Raw genomic sequence first — 8,533 nt, 5'->3', positions numbered from 1 at the left:
GGAGAAGGAGGAGCCAGATGCATCAAGAGGAGGCAAATGCATCAAAAAAAATAGGCAGATGCATCAAGAGGAGGAGGGAGATGTATCAAAAGGAGAATGCAGATGCATCAAGAGGAGGAGGCTGATGCATCAAGAGGATGAGGCACATGCATCAAAAGGAGGAGGCAGATGCATCAAGAGGAGGAGGCAGATGCATCAAAAGGAGGAGGCAGGTCCATCAAGAGGAGGAGGATGCTGAGCATCTATAGGAGGAAGAGGTATATGCATCAAGAGGAGGAGGCAGATGCATCTAGAGGAGGAGGAGGCAGATGCATCAAGAGAAGGAGGCATATGCATCAAGAGGATTTGGCACATGCATCTAGAGGAGGAGGCAGATGCATCTAGAGGAGGTAGAGGCAGATGTATCAAGAGGAGGAGGCAGATGCATCAAAAAGAACAGACAGATGCATCAAGAGGAGGAGGCTGATGCATCAAGAGGAGGAGGCTGATGCATCAAGAGGAGGAGGTAGATGCATGAAGAGAGGGAGACAGATGCGTCAAGAGGACAAGGAGGCAGATGCATAAAGAGGAGGAGGCAGATGCATAAAGAGGAGGAGGAGGCAGATGTATCAAGTGGATAGGAGGCAGATGTATCAAAAGGAAGAGGAGGCAGATGCATCAAGAGGACAAGGAGGCAGATGCATCAAGAGGAGGAGGAGGAGGGAGATGCATCAAGTGGAGGAGGCAGATCCATCAAAAAAAGGAGGCAGAAGCATCAAGAGGAGAAGGAGGCTGATGCATCAAGAGGAGGAAGAGGCTGACGCATCAAGAGGAGGAGAAAGCAGATGCATCAAAAGGAGGTGGAGGCACATGAATAAGGAGGAGGAGGCAGATGCATCAAAAGGAGGAGGAAGATGCAGTAAAATGAGGATGCAGAAGCATCAAGAGGAGGGGAGGCAGATGCATTAAGAGGAGAAGGAGGCAGATCCATCAAGAAGTGGAGGCAAATGCATCAAAAGGAGGAGGCAGATGCATCAAGAGAAGGAGGCAGATGCATCAAGAGGAGAGGGCAGATGCATCAAGAGGAGGAGGCAGATGTATCAAGAGAAGGAGGAGGAAGATGCATCAAAAGGAGGAGGCAGATGCATCAAAAGGAGGAGGCAGATGCATCAAAAGGAGGAGGCCGATGCATCAAAAGGAGGAGGCCGATGCATCAAGAGGAGGAGGCAGGTGCATCAAGAGGATAAGGTAGATGCGTGAAGAGAAGGAGGCAGATGCATCAAGAGGAGGAGGCAGATGTATAAAGAGGAGGAGGCAGATGCCTCAAGAAGGAGGAGGAGGCAGAGCATCATGAGAAGGAGGCTTTTGCAACAAGAGGATGAGGCACATGCTTCTAGAGGAGGAGGCAGATGCATCTAGAGGAGGAGGAGGCAGATGTATCAAGAGAAGGAGGAGGCAGATGCATCAAAAGGAGGAGGCAGATGCATCAAAAGGAGGAGGAAGATGCATCAAAAGGAGGAGGCCGATGCATCAAGAGGAGGAGGCAGGTGCATCAAGAGGATGAGGAGGATGCATAAAGAGGAGAAGGCAGATGCATCAAGAGGAGGAGGAGGCAGATGCATAAAGAGGAGGAGCAGGCAGATTCATCAAGAGGAGGAGGAGGCAGATGCATCAAGAGGATAGGAGGCAGATGCATCAAAAGGAGGAGGAGGCAGATGCATAAAGAAGAGGAGGCAGATGCATCAAGAGGAAGAGGAGGCAGATGCATCAGGTGGAGGAGGCAGATGCATCAAGAGAAGAAGGCAGATGCATCAAAAGGAGGAGGCAGATGCATCAAGAGGAGGCAGATGCATCAAGAGGAGGTGGAAGATAAACCAAGAGAAGGAGGTAGATGCATAAAGAGGAGGAGGAGGCAGATGCATCAAGAGGAGGAGGCATATGCATCAAAAGGAGGAGGAAGATGCAGTAAAATGAGGATGCAGAAGCATCAAGAGGAGGGGAGGCAGATGCATTAAGAGGAGGAGGAGGCAGATCCATCAAGAAGAGGAGGCAGATGCATGAAAAAGGAGTAGGCAGATGCATCAGGAGAAGGAGGCAGATGCATCAAGAGGAGAGGGCAGATGCACCAAGATGAGGAAGCAGATGCATCAAGAGAAGGAGGCAGATGAATCAAGTGGAGAAGGAGGCAGATGCATCAAGAGGAGGAGGGAGATGCATCAAAAGGAGGAGGCAGATGCATCAAGAGAAGTCAGATGCATCAAGAGGAGGAGGCAGATGCATAGAGAGGAGGAGGCGTAAAAGGTAGATGCATCAGGAAGGGGTGGAGGCAGATGCATAAAGAGGTTGACAAGCAAGAGGTAGATGCATCAGGAGGAGGAGGCACATGCATCAAGAGTAGGAGGCAGATGCCTCAAAAGGAGGAGGCAGATGCATCAAGAGGACGAGGCAGAAACATTAGGAGGAGTAGGAGGAAGATGGATCAAGAGGAGGAGGAAGATGCATCAATAGGAGATGGAAGCAGATGCATCAAAAGGAGAAGGAGGAGCCAGATGCATCAAGAGGAGGCAGATGCATCAAAAAAAGAGGCAGATGCATCAAGAGGAGGAGGCAGGTGCATCAAGAGGATAAGGTAGATGCATGAAGAGAAGGAGGCAGATGCATCAAGAGGAGGAGGCAGATGTATAAAGAGGAGGAGACAGATGCATCAAGAAGGAGGAGGAGGCAGAGCATCAAGAGAAGGAGGCATATGCAACAAGAGTATGAGGCACATGCATCTAGAGGAGGAGGCAGATGCATCTAGAGGAGGAGGAGGCAGATGTATCAAGAGAAGGAGGAGGCAGATGCATAAAAAGGAGGAGGCAGATGCATCAAAAGGAGGAGGCTGATGCATCAAGAGGAGGAGGCAGGTGCATCAAGAGGATGAGGAGGATGCATAAAGAGGAGAAGGCAGATGCATCAAGAGGAGGAGGAGGCAGATGCATAAAGAGGAGGAGCAGGCAGATTCATCAAGAGGAGGAGGAGGCAGATGCATCAAGAGGATTGGAGGCAGATGCATCAAAAGGAGGAGGAGGCAGATGCATAAAGAAGAGGATGCAGATGCATCAAGAGGAAGAGGAGGCAGATGCATCAAAAGGAGGAGGCAGATGCATCAAGAGGAGGCAGATGCATCAAGAGTAGGAGGCAGATAAACCAAGAGGAGGAGGTAGATGCATAAAGAGGAGGAGGAGGCAGATACATCAAGAGGAGGAGGCATATGCATCAAAAGGAGGAGGAAGATGCAGTAAAATGAGGATGCAGAAGCATCAAGAGGAGAGGAGGCAGATGCATTAAGAGGAGGAGGAGGCAGATCCATCAAGAAGAGGAGGCAGATGCATCAAAAGGAGTAGGCAGATGCATCAAGAGAAGGAGGCAGATACATCAAGAGGAGAGGGCAGATGCATCAAAAGGAGGAGGCAGATGCACCAAGATGAGGAAGCAGATGCATCAAGAGAAGGAGGCAGATGAATCAAGAGGAGAAGGAGGCAGATGCATCAAGAGGAGGAGGGAGATGCATCAAAAGGAGGAGGCAGATGCATCAAGAGAAGGCAGATGCATCAAGAGGAGGAGGCAGATGCATAGAGAGGAGGAGGAGTAAAAGGTAGATGCATCAGGAAGGGGTGGAGGCAGATGCATAAAGAGATTGACAAGCAAGAGGTAGATCCATCAGGAGGAGGAGGCACATGCATCATGAGTAGGAGGAGGCAGATGCATCAAAAGGAGGAGGAAGCTAATGCATGTACAGGAGGTGGAGGCAGATGCATCAAAAGGAGGAGGAGGCAGATGCATCAAGAGTAGGAGGCAGATGCATCAAAAGGAGGAGGCAGATGCATCAAGAGGACAAGGCAGATGCATCAAGAGGACGAGGCAGAAACATTAGGAGGAGTAGGAGGAAGGTGCATCAAGAGGAGGAGGAAGATGCATCAATAGGAGATGGAAGAGATGCATCAAAAGGAGAAGGAGGAGCCAGATGCATCAAGAGGAGGCAAATGCATCAAAAAAAATAGGCAGATGCATCAAGAGGAGGAGGGAGATGTATCAAAAGGAGAATGCAGATGCATCAAGAGGAGGAGGCTGATGCATCAAGAGGATGAGGCACATGCATCAAAAGGAGGAGGCAGATGCATCAAGAGGAGGAGGCAGATGCATCAAGAGGAGGAGGATGCCGATGCATCTATAGGAGGAAGAGGTATATGCATTAAGAGGAGGAGGCAGATGCATCTAGAGGAGGAGGAGGCAGATGCATCAAGAGAAGGAGGCATATGCATCAAGAGGATTTGGCACATGCATCTAGAGGAGGAGGCAGATGCATCTAGAGGAGGTAGAGGCAGATGTATCAAGAGGAGGAGGCAGATGCATCAAAAAGAAGAGACAGATGCATCAAGAGGAGGAGGCTGATGCTTCAAGAGGAGGAGGCTGATGCATCAAGAGGAGGAGGTAGATGCATGAAGAGAGGGAGACAGATGCATCAAGAGGACAAGGAGGCAGATGCATAAAGAGGAGGAGGCAGATGCATAAAGAGGAGGAGGAGGCAGATGTATCAAGAGGATAGGAGGCAGATGTATCAAAAGGAAGAGGAGGCAGATGCATCAAGAGGACAAGAAGGCAGATGCATCAAGAGGAGGAAGAGGGAGATGCATCAAGAGGAGGAGGCAGATCCATCAAAAAAAGGAGGCAGAAGCATCAAGAGGAGAAGGAGGCTGATGCATCAAGAGGAGGAAGAGGCTGATGCATCAAGAGGAGGAGAAAGCAGATGCATCAAAAGAAGGTGGAGGCACATGAATAAGGAGGAGGAGGCAGATGCATCAAAAGGAGGAGGAAGATGCAGTAAAATGAGGATGCAGAAGCATCAAGAGGAGGGGAGGCAGATGTATTAAGAGGAGAAGGAGGCAGATCCATCAAGAAGTGGAGGCAGATGCATCAAAAGGAGGAGGCAGATGCATCAAGAGAAGGAGGCAGATGCATCAAGAGGAGAGGGCAGATGCATCAAGAGGAGGAGGCAGATGTATCAAGAGAAGGAGGAGGCAGATGCATCAAAAGGAGGTGGCAGATGCATCAAAAGGAGGAGGCCGTTGCATCAAGAGGAGGAGGCAGGTGCATCAAGAGGATAAGGTAGATGCGTGAAGAGAAGGAGGCAGATGCATCAAGAGGAGGAGGCAGATGTATAAAGAGGAGGAGGCAGATGCCTCAAGAAGGAGGAGGAGGCAGAGCATCAAGAGAAGGAGGCATTTGCAACAAGAGGATGAGGCACATGCTTCTAGAGGAGGAGGCAGATGCATCTAGAGGAGGAGGAGGCAGATGTATCAAGAGAAGGAGGAGGCAGATGCATCAAAAGGAGGAGGAAGATGCATCAAAAGGAGGAGGCCGATTCATCAAGAGGAGGAGGCAGGTGCATCAAGAGGATGAGGAGGATGCATAAAGAGGAGAAGGCAGATGCATCAAGAGGAGGAGGAGGCAGATGCATAAAGAGGAGGAGCAGGCAGATTCATCAAGAGGAGGAGGAGGCAGATGCATCAAGAGGATAGGAGGCAGATGCATCAAAAGGAGGAGGAGGCAGATGCATCAAGAGGAAGAGGAGGCAGATGCATCAGGTGGAGGAGGCAGATGCATCAAGAGAAGGAGGCAGATGCATCAAAAGGAGGAGGCAGATGCATCAAGAGGAGGCAGATGCATCAAGAGGAGGTGGAAGATAAACCAAGAGAAGGAGGTAGATGCATAAAGAGGAGGAGGAGGCAGATGCATCAAGAGGAGGAGGCATATGCATCAAAAGGAGGAGGAAGATGCAGTAAAATGAGGATGCAGAAGCATCAAGAGGAGGGGAGGCAGATGCATTAAGAGGAGGAGGAGGCAGATCCATCAAGAAGAGGAGGCAGATGCATCAAAAGGAGTAGGCAGATGCATCAGGAGAAGGAGGCAGATGCATCAAGAGGAGAGGGCAGATGCATCAAGAGGAGGAGGCAGATGCACCAAGATGAGGAAGCAGATGCATCAAGAGAAGGAGGCAGATGAATCAAGTGGAGAAGGAGGCAGATGCATCAAGAGGAGGAGGGAGATGCATCAAAAGGAGGAGGCAGATGCATCAAGAGAAGTCAGATGCATCAAGAGGAGGAGGCAGATGCATAGAGAGGAGGAGGCGTAAAAGGTAGATGCATCAGGAAGGGGTGGAGGCAGATGCATAAAGAGGTTGACAAGCAAGAGGTAGATGCATCAGGAGGAGGAGGCACATGCATCAAGAGTAGGAGGCAGATGCCTCAAAAGGAGGAGACAGATGCATCAAGAGGACGAGGCAGAAACATTAGGAGGAGTAGGAGGAAGATGGATCAAGAGGAGGAGGAAGATGCATCAATAGGAGATGGAAGCAGATGCATCAAAAGGAGAAGGAGGAGCCAGATGCATCAAGAGGAGGCAGATGCATCAAAAAAAGAGGCAGATGCATTAAGAGGAGAAGGGAGATGTATCAAAAGGAGAATGCAGATGCATCAAGAGGAGGAGGCTGATGCATCAAGAGGATGAGGCACATGCATCAAAAGGAGGAGGCAGATGCATAAAGAGGAGGTGAAGGCAGATGCATCAAGAGGAGGAGGCAGATGCATCAAGAGGAGGAGGAGACAGATGCATCAAGAGGAGAAGGAGGCAGATGCATCAAGAAGAGAAGGAGGCAGATGTATCAAGAGGAGGAAGCAGATGCATCAAGAGAAAAAGGCAGATGCATCAAGAGGAGGAGGCAGATGCATCAAGAGGAATTGGAGGCAGATGCATCAAGATGAAAAGGAGAAGGAACATGCATCAAAAGGAGGAGGCAGATACATCAAGAGGAGGAGGAGACACATGCATCAAGAGGAGTAAGAGGAGACAGATGCATCAATAGGAGGGGGAGGCAGATGTATAAGTAGGAGGAGGAGGCAGATGTATCAAAAGGAGGAGGAAGCTGATGCATCTATAGGGGGTGGAGGCAGATGCATCAAAAGGAGGAGGAGGAGTCAGATGAATCAAGAGTAGGAGGCAGATGCATCAAAAGCAGGTGGCAGATGCATCAAGTGGAGGAGGCAGATGCATCAAGAGGAGGAGGCAGATGCATCAAGAGGAGGAGGCAGATGCATCAGGAGGAGGAGGAAGATGCATCAATAGGAGATGGAGGCAGATGCATCAAAATTAGAAGGAGGAGCCAGATGCATCAAGAGGAGGAAGATGCATTAAAAAGAGGAGGCAGATGCATCAAGAGGAGGAGGCAGATGTATCAAGAGAAGGAGGCGGCAGATGCATCAAAAGAAAGAGGCAGATGCATCAAAAGGAGGAGGCTGATGCATCAAGAGGAGGAGGCAGGTGCATCAAGAGGATAAGGTAGATGCATGAAGAGAAGGAGGCAGATGCATCAATAGGAGGAGGAGACAGATGCATCAAGAGGAGAAGGAGGCAGATGCATCAAGAAGAGAAGGAGGCAGATGTATCAAGAGGAGGAAGCAGATGCATCAAGAGAAAAAGGCAGATGCATCAAGAGGAGGAGGCAGATGCATCAAGAGGAAGTGGAGGCAGATGCATCAAGATGAAAAGGAGAAGGAAGATGCATCAAAAGGAGGAGGCAGATACATCAAGAGGAGGAGGAGACAGATGCATCAATAGGAGGAGGAGGCAGATGTATAAGTAGGAGGAGGAGGCAGATGTATCAAAAGGAGGAGGAAGCTGATGCATCTATAGGGGGTGGAGGCAGATGCATCAAAAGGAGGAGGAGTCCGATGAATCAAGAGTAGGAGGCAGATGCATCAAGAGGAGGAGGCAGATGCATCAAGAGGAGGAGGCAGATGCATCAAGAGGAGGAGGCAGATGCATCAGGAGGAGAAGGAGGCAGATGCATCAGGAGGAGGAAGAAGATGCATCAATAGGAGATGGAGGCAGATGCATCAAAATTAGAAGGAGGAGCCAGATGCATCAAGAGGAGGAAGATGCATTAAAAAGAGGAGGCAGATGCATCAAGAGGAGGAGGCAGATGTATCAAGAGAAGGAGGCGGCATATGCATCAAAAGAAAGAGGCAGATGCATCAAAAGGAGGAGGCTGATGCATCAAGAGGAGGAGGCAGGTGCATCAAGAGGATAAGGTAGATGCATGAAGAGAAGGAGGCAGATGCATCAAGAGGAGGAGGCAGATGTTTAAAGAGGAGGAGGCAGATGCATCAAGAAGGAGGAGGAGGCAGAGCATCAAGAGAAGGAGGCATATGCAACAAGAGGATGAGGCACATGCATCTAGAGGAGAAGGCAGATGCATCTAGAGGAGTAGGAGGCAGATGTATCAAGAGAAGGAGGAGGCAGATGCATAAAAAGGAGGAGGCAGATGCATCAAAAGGAGGAGGCCGATGCATCAAGAGGAGGAGGCAGGTGCATCAAGAGGATGAGGAGGATGCATAAAGAGGAGAAGGCAGATGCATCAAGAGGAGGAGGAGGCAGATTCATCAAGAGGAGAAGGAGGCAGATGCATCAAGAGGATAGGAGGCAGATGCATCAAAAGGAGGAGGAAGCAGATGCA

The sequence above is a fragment of the Dendrobates tinctorius genome, unplaced genomic scaffold (genome assembly GCF_039654945.1).
Source record: "Dendrobates tinctorius isolate UK_male_01 unplaced genomic scaffold, ASM3965494v1 ptg000044l, whole genome shotgun sequence".
NCBI lineage: Eukaryota > Metazoa > Chordata > Amphibia > Anura > Dendrobatidae > Dendrobates > Dendrobates tinctorius.
This window is presented reverse-complemented; position numbering follows the sequence as displayed.